At 38.2% G+C, this 14,484-nt stretch overlaps 1 long non-coding RNA gene across 3 annotated transcripts; it reads right to left on the bottom strand.

The window, feature by feature from the left end:
* Window positions 1–138: 138 nt before the first annotated feature.
* LOC307004842 lies at window positions 139–12,183 on the bottom strand. 3 transcript variants are annotated; one of them, XR_013799154.1, is made up of 9 exons: window positions 11,923–12,183; window positions 11,132–11,252; window positions 9,376–9,473; window positions 7,204–7,413; window positions 5,818–5,902; window positions 3,586–3,795; window positions 2,183–2,267; window positions 950–1,013; window positions 139–784 (listed from the first exon to the last, which is right to left on the bottom strand). It is a non-coding gene; the product is annotated as an uncharacterized lncRNA (long non-coding RNA). The 3 variants fall into 3 exon arrangements; XR_013799155.1 differs by having other exon boundaries at window positions 11,132–11,214; XR_013799156.1 differs by lacking the exon at window positions 11,923–12,183 and having other exon boundaries at window positions 11,132–11,440.
* Between the last annotated feature and the right edge of the window lie 2,301 nt (window positions 12,184–14,484).

Below are 14,484 nucleotides of genomic sequence, written 5' to 3'. Positions count from 1 at the left end.
GGCGAGTTGAAAGTGAGAGGACAAACATTTCAATTTCATGTTTTACAACAAATCTATGATTTTTTTTCAGGGTCTCGACCAACAGAGCAACATGGATCTAGTAGTTTCGTAAAAATAAAATAAAAAAAACGTCTGGTACTCAGTGGCTCAAGAAATAAATGGTTGCATTTTAATCTTAGATTACCTATGTTAAATTGTATATCCAACAAAGTACACCAAACAACAGATAACGTTGTGAAGCTTATGATGGTGCAGTGGTTAAACACACGTCACTTGCAGATAAAGTGGCATGGGTTTGAAACTCGCAATTGAAGAACTTTTTCCTCATATAACGCAAAGCTCTCATTAAAACCAGTCCCAACACAGCATTAACTCACAGGATTCAGTGGCTCAAGATATAGTGTTGTGTTGTGATCCTGGAGTCCTGAGTTCAAATCCTGCTATTGGTTAATATGTTAAAGACCATGTATTGCATTATATCTGACAAAGCGGCTCAAACGGCAACACTCAGTGTGAATGCCATGGTGGTGTAGTGGCTAAATACACATTAATGGAAGACAAGGTTGTGGCAGAGTCAAGGGTTTAAACCCCATAGTTAGATGTGCCATTTAACTGGTTTATTGTAAAATCACAGCTTACATACAGGTGAATAGTGAAATATAAGTTCTTTCAGGCTCACAGGTAAGAGCGCTACCTCGTGGTTGCTGGTTAGAGTCCAGCCAGATCTCTGCAATATGAATGAATGCTGGGGTCACTCCGATGTCCAGCAGGGGTTATGCTTTGACTGGGGAAAAAATGAAAATGGCTTTTTTTTTTTTTGTCTGTCATTCCTTCCCCACCTATTTAGGTTCCCATCATTTGCTTTTTAAAGGGTGACCCTCCAAAAAGAAAATGATGCTAACCTACATGTTTAGCACCAAACAACAACATTCACACGTTAAAGTCTTACCCGTCCATCAGCAGAAGTCCATCATTACAGTGAATGTCTGTCCACACGTCCCAGATCTCAGCTTCTGATGACCCAAATCACACAATTGCTGACTTTTCCATCAAATAAAACAAAATTCTCAATGAAACCCATTCAAAACACTCTTCAACTCAACAGACTCAGTGGCTCAGTTGATAAACTGTTAGACTGTAATCAAGAAGATCTGAGTTCAAATCTCATTCTTGCTCGAGTTAAATTGTTGTGATTATATTGAACAAAGTGGCCAAAACGCCAACTCTCAGCGTGAAAGCCACAGTGGTGCAAGTGGCTAAACACATGTTCTATGATGGAAAGCGTGTGCTGAAGTCAGAGTTCAAATCCCACATCAGCATGTTGTCCCTTCAACTTAAATTAAATTGTTATCCATAGTTGTTATATCAAACAAAAAGCCGCCGACACCAACACTGAGTGTGAAAGCCACAGTGGTGCAAGTGGCTAAACACACGTTAGTTGTAGACAAGGTTGTGCTGGAGGCATGGGTTCAAATCCCAGACCTGCTGACTTTTTCCGTTAAAACAAAACAAAATTCTCAATAAAACACATTCAAAACACTCTTCAACTCAACAGACTCAGTGGCTCAGTTGATAAAGTGTTGGACTTTAATCAAGGAGATCTGAGTTCAAATCTCATTCTTGCTGGCGTTAAATTGTTGTGATTATATCGAACAAAGTGGCCAAAACGGCAGCTGTCAGTGTGAAAGCCACAGTGGTGCAAGTGGCTAAACACATGTTAGTTGTGGACAAGGTTGCGCTGGAGGCAAGGGTTCAATCCCCACCTCCGCATGATTTATTGTAAAATCACAGAGCTCATCCAGGTGAAAAGTGAAATATAAGTTCCAGCACATGTCTCAGCAAGAGATCTGTGGCTCACAGGTAAGAGCGCTGCCTCATGGTTTCAGAGGTTGCTGGTTCGATCCCAGTCAGATCTCCGCGTTACGAGTGAATGGTGTGTGTATGAAGGGATGGGGACGCGTCGGGTCCCCCCCGAACCCCGTCACAATGTCCAGCAGGGGTTATGCTTCTTGATACAATGAAAATAAAAATTTAGCAGACTCAAAATTTTGGCCCGCCGTCCCTTCCCCACCTATTTAGGTTCCCATCATTTGCTTTTCAAAGGGGTGACCCTCCAAAAAGAAAATGATGCTAACCTACATGTTTAGCGCCAAACAACAACATTCACACGTTAAAGTCTTACCCGTCCATCAGCAGAAGTCCATCATTACAGTGAATGTCTGTCCTCACGTCCCAGATCTCTGGACGCTCCAAACATATCTCGTATTCTGTAGAGGAAACATAAACACAAACATTAATACATATAGTATATCTAAAACATTCAAATTAAGGTAGTCTTAAAACTGTGAAAATATGTTGCAAAGTATATAAAAATTTCTTCTCCGTTTAAATTATTCTATTATTTGAATTACAGGCTACAAAAGAATAAAGGTAATGATACACAGGGCAACTTTTTGAGAAATGTTGCCATCAACAGGCAACCAAACGAGACAAAGGGCCCACGACCAATCTACATTATCCAGAAAGAAATTGATTGGCCATTTTCAATGGGAAAGTGCCCAAGCAACAATTACTCTGCAAGATTGCCCAGGAACATTGCTCAAAAAGTTGTCCTGTGTATCATCACCTTAAGAACACTGAATAGGAAACAAGTCTATTTTCCACCCTTCAGCGTGAGAGCTGACACTTGGAGTTATAACTTTAAGATAAAACCTTCCTTCAAACAACAGTAATCGTAAAAGACATGTTCCCCACACATGGATCGATCCCTGACAGTTTTCATAAGAAGAAAAGCACTACAAAACAATGAAGACGCAGACATACACACTACACACACACACACACCAACTGATTCTATTAACAAGCATCCACTAGATTATTACATACAGTATGACAACTAACAACAACAGAGACTAAAACCACAATCCCTTATTATTCTACTTCATTACACATAAATCAGAGGACGATTCATTCAAAGCTTATACATGTAACAAGAACAACCGATTCATTTGTTTATCTAAAGGTCTGACAATGAGTTCAGCAAGAGTGCAGGTTGTAAACAAAGTCATCTCATGATGCTATTAATTCAATTACTGTCTTCCAGGACACAAAACTATGAAAACACTGAACAACATAAAACTAAAAACTAACTCCCCATTCAAAGAAAGGCAGACCTACAAAACATCAGAACAATAATAGAAATCCTATGCAAAGTGTCTAGTCACTGCTATTTACTTTATTGTTTCATGCTTGTAGTAATATTATGCCATTTTAATACAAATACAATTTTAAAGGCAGTGTTTTACTCTCATATACCAGTCATAACAGGAAGTAGAAGAAAAGCATTCGCAGCAGGAGAACATCAGAGCTTCCCACAAGACACAACTCCTGCTGACTCTAACATACATCCAGAAACGACTGCAATATCAACTGAGTCCTTCTTATTCCACTTTATAGTGTGAATATCAGAGGGCGATTCCTTCAAAGATTAAAAAGGTAACGCTACAACTAGCGATTTATTTGCAATATAGAGCAAGTGCAAGTGAATTGACAAGAGAAATTGACTTCATGCTAAAAGTTACTTACAAGTGAGTCTTGTGTCATACTCGGTTCCCTCATTTTATCCGTCTGTGTGTCGGTTTTATTTGCAGTTGCGCTGGAATATGCGATGGTAAAGTAACATTAAGAGCTGTCATCTCATCTGCAGGATCTGCACGTGTTGTTGTGATTGTCATCAAGCGTCATGTTGTCAAGCAGCCGAAGCGATAGACTGAAGGAGAAACCCGCTTCTGCCGCCTAGAGGAGCGGATGGAAAACTGCACTTCACATTTAAGTTCATTAGACTGGATTTGCAACGGTGTACTTTACACAAATCACCACAGGAGGGCGAAACAATTTTCATTTTCTAAGATTAGATTTGCAGTGGTGTAATTCATACAAATCACCACAGGAGGGCAAAACAACTCTCATTTTATAAGACTAGATTTGCAGTGGTGTAATTCATACAAATCTCCAAAGGAGGGCGAAACAATTTTCATTTTATAAGACTAGATTTGCAGCAATGTGATTCACACAAATAACCACAGGAGAGCGAAAATAATTTTAGATCTGACTTTTTCGCATTTATTTAGAAAGATGATAGGAAACCAAAAAAATACACACACAAATACTTATACAGTTGATACAAAGAATTACTTAAATTATAACAATACATTTATTATAGCGTATATTTAGCGAATTTATCAGTTTGCTTATTTCAATGTCAAATAATTCACACATGACTCGTATAGAAATAAAAAAACATTTCTATAAGAATAGATCTGGTTTTCTCATAATTGAATAATAAATCTAAAGAAATACTTTGCAAGATTTATTGTGTGTTTATTTCTGAACTGAGTAGTAGTCAATGATATATCAATCAATGATGATCATCTTTTACCCAGCTTAAACATACGCTAATATAAACTTTAAATCTAAAACAACATCATTGCATCACAGTCTCTGGGGCTCAGCGGATAGTTGTCTCCCTTACCAACCAGAAAGTCCTGGTCACAAGTCTTTGAAGAACAAAACTACAACAGAGACCTGTTCAAATCCTGCAGATGCAGTAATCGTTTACCTTTCTTGACCAAAAAAAATTCACACATGACCCAAAAACAAGCCATGCCTCATCACTACTTCTGTGGTGCAGAGGATAATCATTTGTCTTCAAACATGAGAGTCTGAGTTCAAATCACACAATTGCTGACTTTTCCCATCCAAAAAACACCCTTCAACTCAACAGGCTCAGTAGAGACAGTGTTGGGTGTTAATCAAACCCGAGTTCAAATCCCACTATTACTTATTTTAAACACCAACTCTCAGTGTGAAAGCCACAGTGGTGCAAGTGGCTAAACACATGTTCTATGATGGAAAGCGTGTGCTGAAGTCAGAGTTCAAATCCCACATCAGCATGTTGTCCCTTCAATTTAAATTAAATTGTTATCCATAGTTGTTATATCAAACAAAAAGCCGCAGACACCAACACTGAGTGTGAAAGCCACAGTGGTGCAAGTGGCTAAACACACGTTAGTTGTAGACAAGGTTCTGTTGGAGGCATGGGTTCAAATCCCAGACCTGTTAACTTTTTCCATTAATGAAACAAAAAAATTTCTCAATAAAACACATTCAAAACACTCTTCAACTCAACAGACTCAGTTGCTCAGTTGATAAAGTGTTGGATTTTAATCAAGGAGATCTGAGTTCAAATCTCATTCTTGCTCGCGTTAAATTGTTGTGATTATATCAAACAAAGTGGCCAAAACGCCAACTCTCAGTGAGAAAGCCACAGTGGTGCAAGTGGCTAAACACACGTTAGTTGTGGACAAGGTTGCGCTGGAGGCAAGGGTTCAATCCCCACCTCCGCATGATTTATTGTAAAATCACAGAGCTCATCCAGGTGAAAAGTGAAATATAAGTTCCAGCACATGTCTCAGCAAGAGATCTGTGGCTCACAGGTAAGAGCGCTGCCTCATGGTTTCAGAGGTTGCTGGTTCGATCCCAGTCAGATCTCCGCGTTACGAGTGAATGTTGTGTGTATGAAGGGATGGGGACGAGTCGGGTCCCCCCCGAACCCCGTCACGATGTCCAGCAGGGGTTATGCTTCTTGATACAATGAAAATTAAAATTTAGCAGACTCAAAATTTTGGCCCGCCGTCCCTTCCCCACCTATTTAGGTTCCCATCATTTGCTTTTCAAAGGGGTGACCCTCCAAAAAGAAAATGATGCTAACCTACATGTTTAGCACCAAACAACAACATTCACACATTAAAGTCTTACCCGTCCATCAGCAGAAGTCCATCATTACAGTGAATGTCTGTCCTCACGTCCCAGATCTCTGGACGCTCCAAACACATCCTGTATTCTGTAGAGGAAACATAAACACAAACATTAATACATATAGTATATCTAAAACATTCAAATTAAGGTAGTCTTAAAACTGTGAAAATATGTTGCAAAGTATATAAAAATTTCTTCTCAGTTTAAATGATTCTATTATTTGAATTACAGGCTACAAAAGAATAAAGGTAATGATACACAGGGCAACTTTTTGGGCAATGTTGCCATCAACGGGCAACCAAATGAGACAAAGGGCCCACGACCAATCTACATTATCCAGAAAGAAATTGATTGGCCATTTTCAATGGGAAAGTGCCCAAGCAACAATCACTCTTGCAAGATTGCTCAGGAACATTGCTCAAAAAGTTGTCCTGTGTATCATCACCTTAAGAACACTGAATAGGAAAAAAGTGTATTTTCCACCCTTCAGCGTGAGAGCTGACACTTGGAGTTATAACTTTAAGATAAAACCTTCCTTCAAACAACAGTAATCCTAAAAGACATGTTCCCCACACATGGATCGATCCCTGACAGTTTTCATAAGAAGAAAAGCACTGCAGCTCTACAAAACAATGAAGAAGCAGACATACACACACTACACACACACACACCAACTGATTCTATTAACAAGCATCCACTAGATTATTACATACAGTACGACAACTAACAACAACAGAGACTAAAACCACAATCCCTTATTATTCTACTTCATTACACATAAATAAGAGGACGATTCATTCAAAGCTTATACATGTAACAAGAACTACCGATTCATTTGTTTATCTAAAGGTCTGACAATGAGTGCAGGTTGTAAACAAAGTCATCTCATGATGCTATTAATTCAATTACTGTCTTCCAGGACACAAAACTATGAAAACACTGAACAACATAAAACTAAAAACTAACTCCCCATTCAAAGAAAGGCAGACCTACAAAACATCAGAACAATAATAGAAATCCTATGCAAAGTGTCTAGTCACTGCTATTTACTTTATTGTTTCATGCTTGTAGTAATATTATGCCATTTTAATACAAATACAATTTTAAAGGCACCAGTCATAACAGGAAGTAGAAGAAAAGCATTCGCAGGAGAACATCAGAGCTTCACACAAGACACAACTCCTGCTGACTCTAACATACATCCAGAAACGACTGCAATATCAACTGAGTCCTTCTTATTCTACTTTATAGTGTGAATATCAGAGGGCGATTCATTCAAAGATTAAAAAGTTAACGCTACAACTAGCGATTTATTTGCAATATAGAGCAAGTGCAACTTAATTGACAAGAGAAATTGACTTCATGCTAAAAGTTAACGTTACTTACAAGTGAGTCTTGTGTCATACTCGGTTCCCTCATTTTCTCCGTCTGTGTGTCGGTTTTATTTGCAGTTGAGCTGGAATATGCGATGGTAAAGTAACATTAAGAGCTGTCATCTCATCTGCAGGATCTACACGTGTTGTTGTGATTGTCATCAAGCGTCATGTTGTCAAGCAGCCGAAGCGATAGACTGAAGGAGAAACCCGCTTCTGCCGCCTAGAGGAGCGGATGGAAAACTGCACTTCACATTTAAGTTCATTAGACTCGATTTGCAACGGTGTACTTTACACAAATCACCACAGGAGGGCGAAACAATTTTCATTTTCTAAGATTAGATTTGCAGTGGTGTAATTCATACAAATCTCCAAAGGAGGGCAAAACAATTTAAAATTCATTAGGTCAGATTTGCAGCAATGTGATTCACACAAATAACCACAGGAGGGCGAAAATAATTTTAGATCTGACTTTTTTGCATATTTATTTAGAAAGATGATAGGACACCACAAAATTCACACACAAATACTTATACAGTTGATACAAAGAATAACTTAAATTATAACAATACATTTATTATAGCGTATATTTAGCGAATTTATCAGTTTGCTTATTTCAATGTCAAATAATTCATATTTGTATAGACTCGTATAGAAATAAAAAAAAAACATTTCTATAAGAATAGATCTGGTTTTCTCATAATTGAATAATACATCTAAAGAAATACTTTGCAAGATTTATTGTGTGTTTATTTCTAGACTGAGTAGTAGTCAATGATATATCAATCAATGATGATCATCTTTTACCCAGCTTAAACATACGCTAATATAAACTTTAAATCTAAAACAACATCATTGCATCACAGTCTCTGGGGCTCAGCGGATAGTTGTCTCCCTTACCAACCAGAAAGTCCTGGTCACAAGTCTTTGAAGAACAAAACTACAACAGAGACCTGTTCAAATCCTGCAGATGCAGTAATCGTTTACCTTTCTTGACCAAAAAAAATTCACACATGACCCAAAAACAAGCCATGCCTCCTCACTACTTCTGTGGTGCAGAGGATAATCATTTGCCTTCAAACATGAGAGTCTGAGTTCAAATCACACAATTGCTGACTTTCCCATCCAAAAAACACCCTTCGACTCAACAGGCTCAGTAGAGACAGTGTTGGGTATTAATCAAACCCGAGTTCAAATCCCACTATTACTTATTTTAAACACCAACTCTCAGTGTGAAAGCCACAGTGGTGCAAGTGGCTAAACACATGTTCTATGATGGAAAGTGTGTGCTGAAGTCAGAGTTCAAATCCCACATCAGCATGTTGTCCCTTCAACTTAAATTAAATTGTTATCCATAGTTGTTATATCAAACAAAAAGCCGCAGACACCAACACTGAGTGTGAAAGCCACAGTGGTGCAAGTGGCTAAACACACGTTAGTTGTAGACAAGGTTCTGTTGGAGGCATGGGTTCAAATCCCAGACCTGTTAACTTTTTCCATTAATGAAACAAAAAAATTTCTCAATAAAACACATTCAAAACACTCTTCAACTCAACAGACTCAGTTGCTCAGTTGATAAAGTGTTGGATTTTAATCAAGGAGATCTGAGTTCAAATCTCATTCTTGCTCGCGTTAAATTGTTGTGATTATATCAAACAAAGTGGCCAAAACGCCAACTCTCAGTGAGAAAGCCACAGTGGTGCAAGTGGCTAAACACATGTTAGTTGTGGACAAGGTTGTGTTGGAGGCAAGGGTTCAATCCCCACCTCAGCATGATTTATTGTAAAATCACAGAGCTCATCCAGGTGAAAAGTGAAATATAAGTTCCAGCACATGTCTCAGCAAGAGATCTGTGGCTCACAGGTAAGAGCGCTGCCTCACGGTTTCAGAGGTTGCTGGTTCGATCCCAGTCAGATCTCCGCGTTACGAGTGAATGGTGTGTGTATGAAGGGATGGGGACGAGTCGGGTCCCCCCCGAACCCCGTCACGATGTCCAGCAGGGGTTATGCTTCTTGATACAATGAAAATTAAAATTTAGCAGACTCAAAATTTTGGCCCGCCGTCCCTTCCCCACCTATTTAGGTTCCCATCATTTGCTTTTCAAAGGGGTGACCCTCCAAAAAGAAAATGATGCTAACCTACATGTTTAGCGCCAAACAACAACATTCACACGTTAAAGTCTTACCCGTCCATCAGCAGAAGTCCATCATTACAGTGAATGTCTGTCCTCACGTCCCAGATCTCAGCTTCTGATGACTGGACGCTCCAAACACATCCTGTATTCTGTAGAGGAAACATAAACACAAACATTACTACATATAGTATATCTAAAACATTCAAATTAAGGTAGTCTTAAAACTGTGAAAATATGTTGCAAAGTATATGAAAATGATTTCTTCTGTTTAAATTCTATTATTTGAATTACAGGCTACACAAGAATAAGAACACTGAATAGGAAAAAAGTCTATTTTCCAGCCTTCAGCGTGAGAGCTGACGCTTGGAGTTATAACTTTAAGATGAAACCTTCCTTCAAACAACAGTAATCCTAAAAGACATGTTCCCCACACATGGATCGATCCCTGACAGTTTTCATAAGAAGAAAAGCACTGCAGCTCTACAAAACAATGAAGACGCAGACATACACACTACACACACACACACCAACTGATTCTATTAACAAGCATCCACTAGATTATTACATACAGTACGACAACTAACAACAACAGAGACTAAAACCACAATCCCTTATTATTCTACTTCATTACACATAAATCAGAGGACGATTCATTCAAAGCTTATACATGTAACAAGAACTACCGATTAATTTGTTCATCTAAAGGTCTGACAATGAGTGCAGGTTGTAAACAAAGTCATCTCATGATGCTATTAATTCAATTACTGTCTTCCAGGACACACAACTATGAAAACACTGAACAACATAAAACTAAAAACTAACTCCCCATTCAAAGAAAGGCAGACCTACAAAACAGAACAATAATAGAAATACTATGCAAAGAAAACCAATTGCAAAGTGTCTAGTCACTGCTCTTTACTGTATTGTTTCATGCTTGTAGTAATATTATGCCATTTTAATTAAAATACCATTTTAAAGGCAGTGTTTTACTCTCATATACCAGTCATAACAGGAAGTAGAAGAAAAGCATTCGCGATACAATGTAACGGTCCAAACACATTCCTTCTGGAAGGAAAGACATAAATAAAAAAAACATTACTCCATATTCTACATCTAAAAATTGAGAATGTGAAACTTAGTCTCAAGACTAGTTAATAGATGTAAGTGGACATTGAAAGCCTACATCTGTACAGTGTGAAAATATTACAGAGTATATTATACTTCAGTAATACTGTATCTATAATAATCTTTGGGTTCAAGTCAAATTAAGATGAGACTTTCCTTCACAATAAACAAGAGTAATCCTAAAAGGTGTTTCCTGCACATGGTTTTAGCCTGTCTTGGACTGTATTTTTGATGGTTTTCATCAGAAGCAAAATACTGCATCTCTACAAAAGCATGAAGCAGCAGCAGGAACATCAGAGCTTCACACACACTAACTGACTCTATGAACAAGCATCGATCCAGTAGATTATTACCTACAGTAACACTACAACAACAAAAACAACAGAGACAAAAAACACGATTTCCTATTATTCTACTTTATAATATAAACATCAGATGGCGATTTATTCAAAGATTATAAATGTAACACAACAACAACAATCCATTAATTTGTTCTTCTGAAGGTCTGACAGGGAGTTCAGCAACAGAGCAGAATGTAAACCTGTAGTCTAAATGACCTGACAGGAGCAGAATTCAGAATCAATACACACCTAAATAATGACCTAAATGCAATCAATAAAGGCTGCTAGATGTGTGCTAATAATGTTACAAGAGAAAAACAATGTAAGTGAAGGAGACTTACAGGCCCAGTCGTGTGACATCTTTGATTCCTGTTCTTTATCACAACGTTTGTCTGTTTTCTTTGTTTATGGGTTGAAATATGTGCTGTTGGTGACATTATGAGTCTGTCACTTAGCTGTCATCTGCAGAATGTGTAGCCTTATTAAAACAAACTGCACATGTTGTGGCTTTGACTGTTATCAAACGTCATGTTGTCATAGACAGTATGCATGTTGTCAATCATCTGAAGCTGCTGACAGAATGAACCTGAAGCTCGATTACGCCGCCTAGTGGAGCGGATGGAAAACTGCGCTTATTCTACCAAATACATGTGTCTAATGGCAGCTTTTTACTGCGTAATATAACCTCTTATATACTGTCTATGAATATAACAGACACATTGTCCTGTGTTTCTCTGCCTTCAGTTCAGACAGACTCCAGCATCTCTACATAGTTTAGCTCCAACTCTGGTTAAAAACAGCTTTAGCAGCTGATCAAGATCTTAAGGATTATTAGAATCTTGTAGGTGGGTGTTGGACTGAGTTATTTTGCACAAAACATAACATAATTCATATATAAACTTAATTTGAATAAACAAAAAATAAACAAATTATGTGGCTCAAGAAATAAATGGTTGCATTTTAATCTTAGATTACCTATGTTAAATTGTATATCCAACAAAGTACACCAAACAACACATTATATTGTCAAGCTGATGATGGTGCAGTGGTTAAACACACGTCAAATGCAGATAAAGTGGCATGGGTTCGAAACTAGCGATTGAAAAACAGTCCCAAAACAACATTAACTCACAGGATTCAGTGGCGACTGTGGCGCTGTCATCAGTAAGATCTTAACTTATCTTCTATAGCTTTAAAACGACCATAATGGGTTGTTGCTACTGTTATCAGGCGTCATGTTGTTGTTGACAAGGATCCAAAAGATGTGATGCTGAACGTGAAGCCCCCTAGATGAGCGGAAGGCAAACAGAGTTTCAAAAAATAATTAAGATGTATTTTATTTTTTTACCCAGGTCATACTGACAGGAACATTAGCTCCTGACTGTGGTACTCAATGGCGTAGTTCTAGCTTTTTGAATCACAGTAGGTGTGCTTCATCTTTTTAACCACTAGGTGGCAGAAAAGCTTAGAGAAATTAACCCAAATTCAGCAGACCTACATTTGCATTGAAAGCATCAATGGTTGTAAAACTGCACTTGGGGTAGGGTTTAAAATGATATTGTATATATAAAAAAACGTTAAAAATTATTAAAAATTATTAAAAAGAAATCTGCAAAAACAAAATGTTCTTTTACTAGTGATTTTGGTCAGACCAGCTTTGCAAATGCAATACCAGTGCTCACAGATCTGTGGTCAGTTGGGTTTTGACTTGTAGACGGAAGTTTATAAAAACACAGGATCTCATTCATAAGTTACGTAAACAGCCCCGTGGCCTCTAACCCCATTTTAAACAAGTGCTCTCTCTTTTTGAATCTTTCAGTTTAAATCTGACTTTATCTTTTAGTCATCTCCTCAATACGCCAAGAATCAAAGTAGGCCTCTCAGTATTAATTTGAACTACCTTTAAATAGCATCAAACCTCAAAGGACAGAATAAAAGGACTGATTAAGGGACTGGGTCATAATGTTCCTTTCCCTAAATTATTGCATTCTGGCATCCCGGCTTTTACCACGTCCAGAAAATGTTTCATGTAGTTCTGGACCTCAGAGAGCAGTGTGTTTTGTGAGCCTCAGCTACGGTGGTCACTGTTTAAATCTGTCAGGATGGGGTCTGATGTTTATACCTCAGTGTCAGCAGCGGTAAGCAACCGACAAGCAAGCACCGTCTCATTTTTGGACTGGATGTTAAATTGTTTGGAACTGAAAAACAATGCTCTCTTCCTTGTTTTCACAAGAATTCAGTTGTTGACATTGAGACCCCAGCGTCCTCTTCTCTTCTCTAGCTTTATGAGATTTGCGAAGCTTGGCTGAAAATGAGCACTAAAGTTAACAAATCATCAGAGTGATACTGGAGTAAAGTGTTGCACTTCACGGATGAATCTCACAAAGAAATGTCTGGGTCATATTTCACCCTAAAATCAAAAGAAAAAGAAATGATATCTTGTATAAATAAAATCATTCTGTACGTACTCAATGATGCCATCCTTTTACACACACACACACACACACACACACACACACACACACACACACACACACACACACACACACACACACACACACACACACACACACACACACACACACACACACACACACACACATATATATTCAATCAATAAATCAATCAAATTAATAAATGATGTTCTTTTGAACATTTTATTAATCTATAAGTGATTTTTATTCATATTTTTTTTCTGCAAAAAATATAGTTTTGTAATTATTTCTTTTGATTTTGGTGTGAAATATGACCCAGACATTTACTCTCAGTTTGAATGAGATTCACTCATCCCAGTGTCCTAAATTTCCTCCGTGATGGCATGAATGTGGTACACAAATCCGTTCAGTGTCACTCCGCAGGGCAAACATATTGATCTGTGGAAACCACTAGCTAAATTATCAACAACTGACAGGCAACGGAGATCAAGAGCAATTGTTGCAGGCAATGTTTCCAATGTTTTAACATTTCAGAGAGGGATTCGGCCAACTGAAATAAACACACAATCAATTCAGCTCACAAGCTCCCCCCTTCATTTCATTACCAGTCTCATGATGCTATTTTTCATGTATCATCTACAGTCGTATAGCATAATGTTTGGCGTATGAAAATGCCAAGGTGCTTTCCAATGGGAATTTTCACTGAATGGGTTTGAAATTAAAAGCTCTTGTAAAAACTATTGTGTGCTCTGGTATGATGAGTTATTTGGTTGCCATGGTGAGAGAAAGCTCGTTATTTTTAATGGCTCTATGCTCAGCAGCGCTGCAGAGCCTTAAGCAATGGCACTGACAAACTGCCAACCTCAGCAAACGCTCTGTGTGGGACATGTTTAAAGGGTGAAAGCGCCACGCACACACACACACACACACACACACACACACACACACACACACACACACACACACACACACACACACACACACACACACACACACACACACACACACACCTGCAAATGCTGGCACACAGAGATCACCTCCAGCTGTCTGTCCTCTTGAGGAGGTTGCCTGTAATGAAACATATTAACCACCTTCAGTCCACAGAGCAGATCACTTCAAATTCTGTATTTAACTAAAATTGATTATATAAGATCTTGTCATTTAGGCTGGAGGACAGAAGGAACAGCTGGGATGGAGACTTGTAACAGAATCAGGGAATAATAAATGTCTCTCAGCTCAACTCTATGACCATCAGTCCT

This window comes from Phoxinus phoxinus (genome assembly GCF_949152265.1).
Source record: "Phoxinus phoxinus genome assembly, chromosome: 9".
NCBI lineage: Eukaryota > Metazoa > Chordata > Actinopteri > Cypriniformes > Leuciscidae > Phoxinus > Phoxinus phoxinus.
Note: the sequence above shows the minus strand (reverse complement) of the source record. Positions and strands in the feature narration are given on the sequence as shown.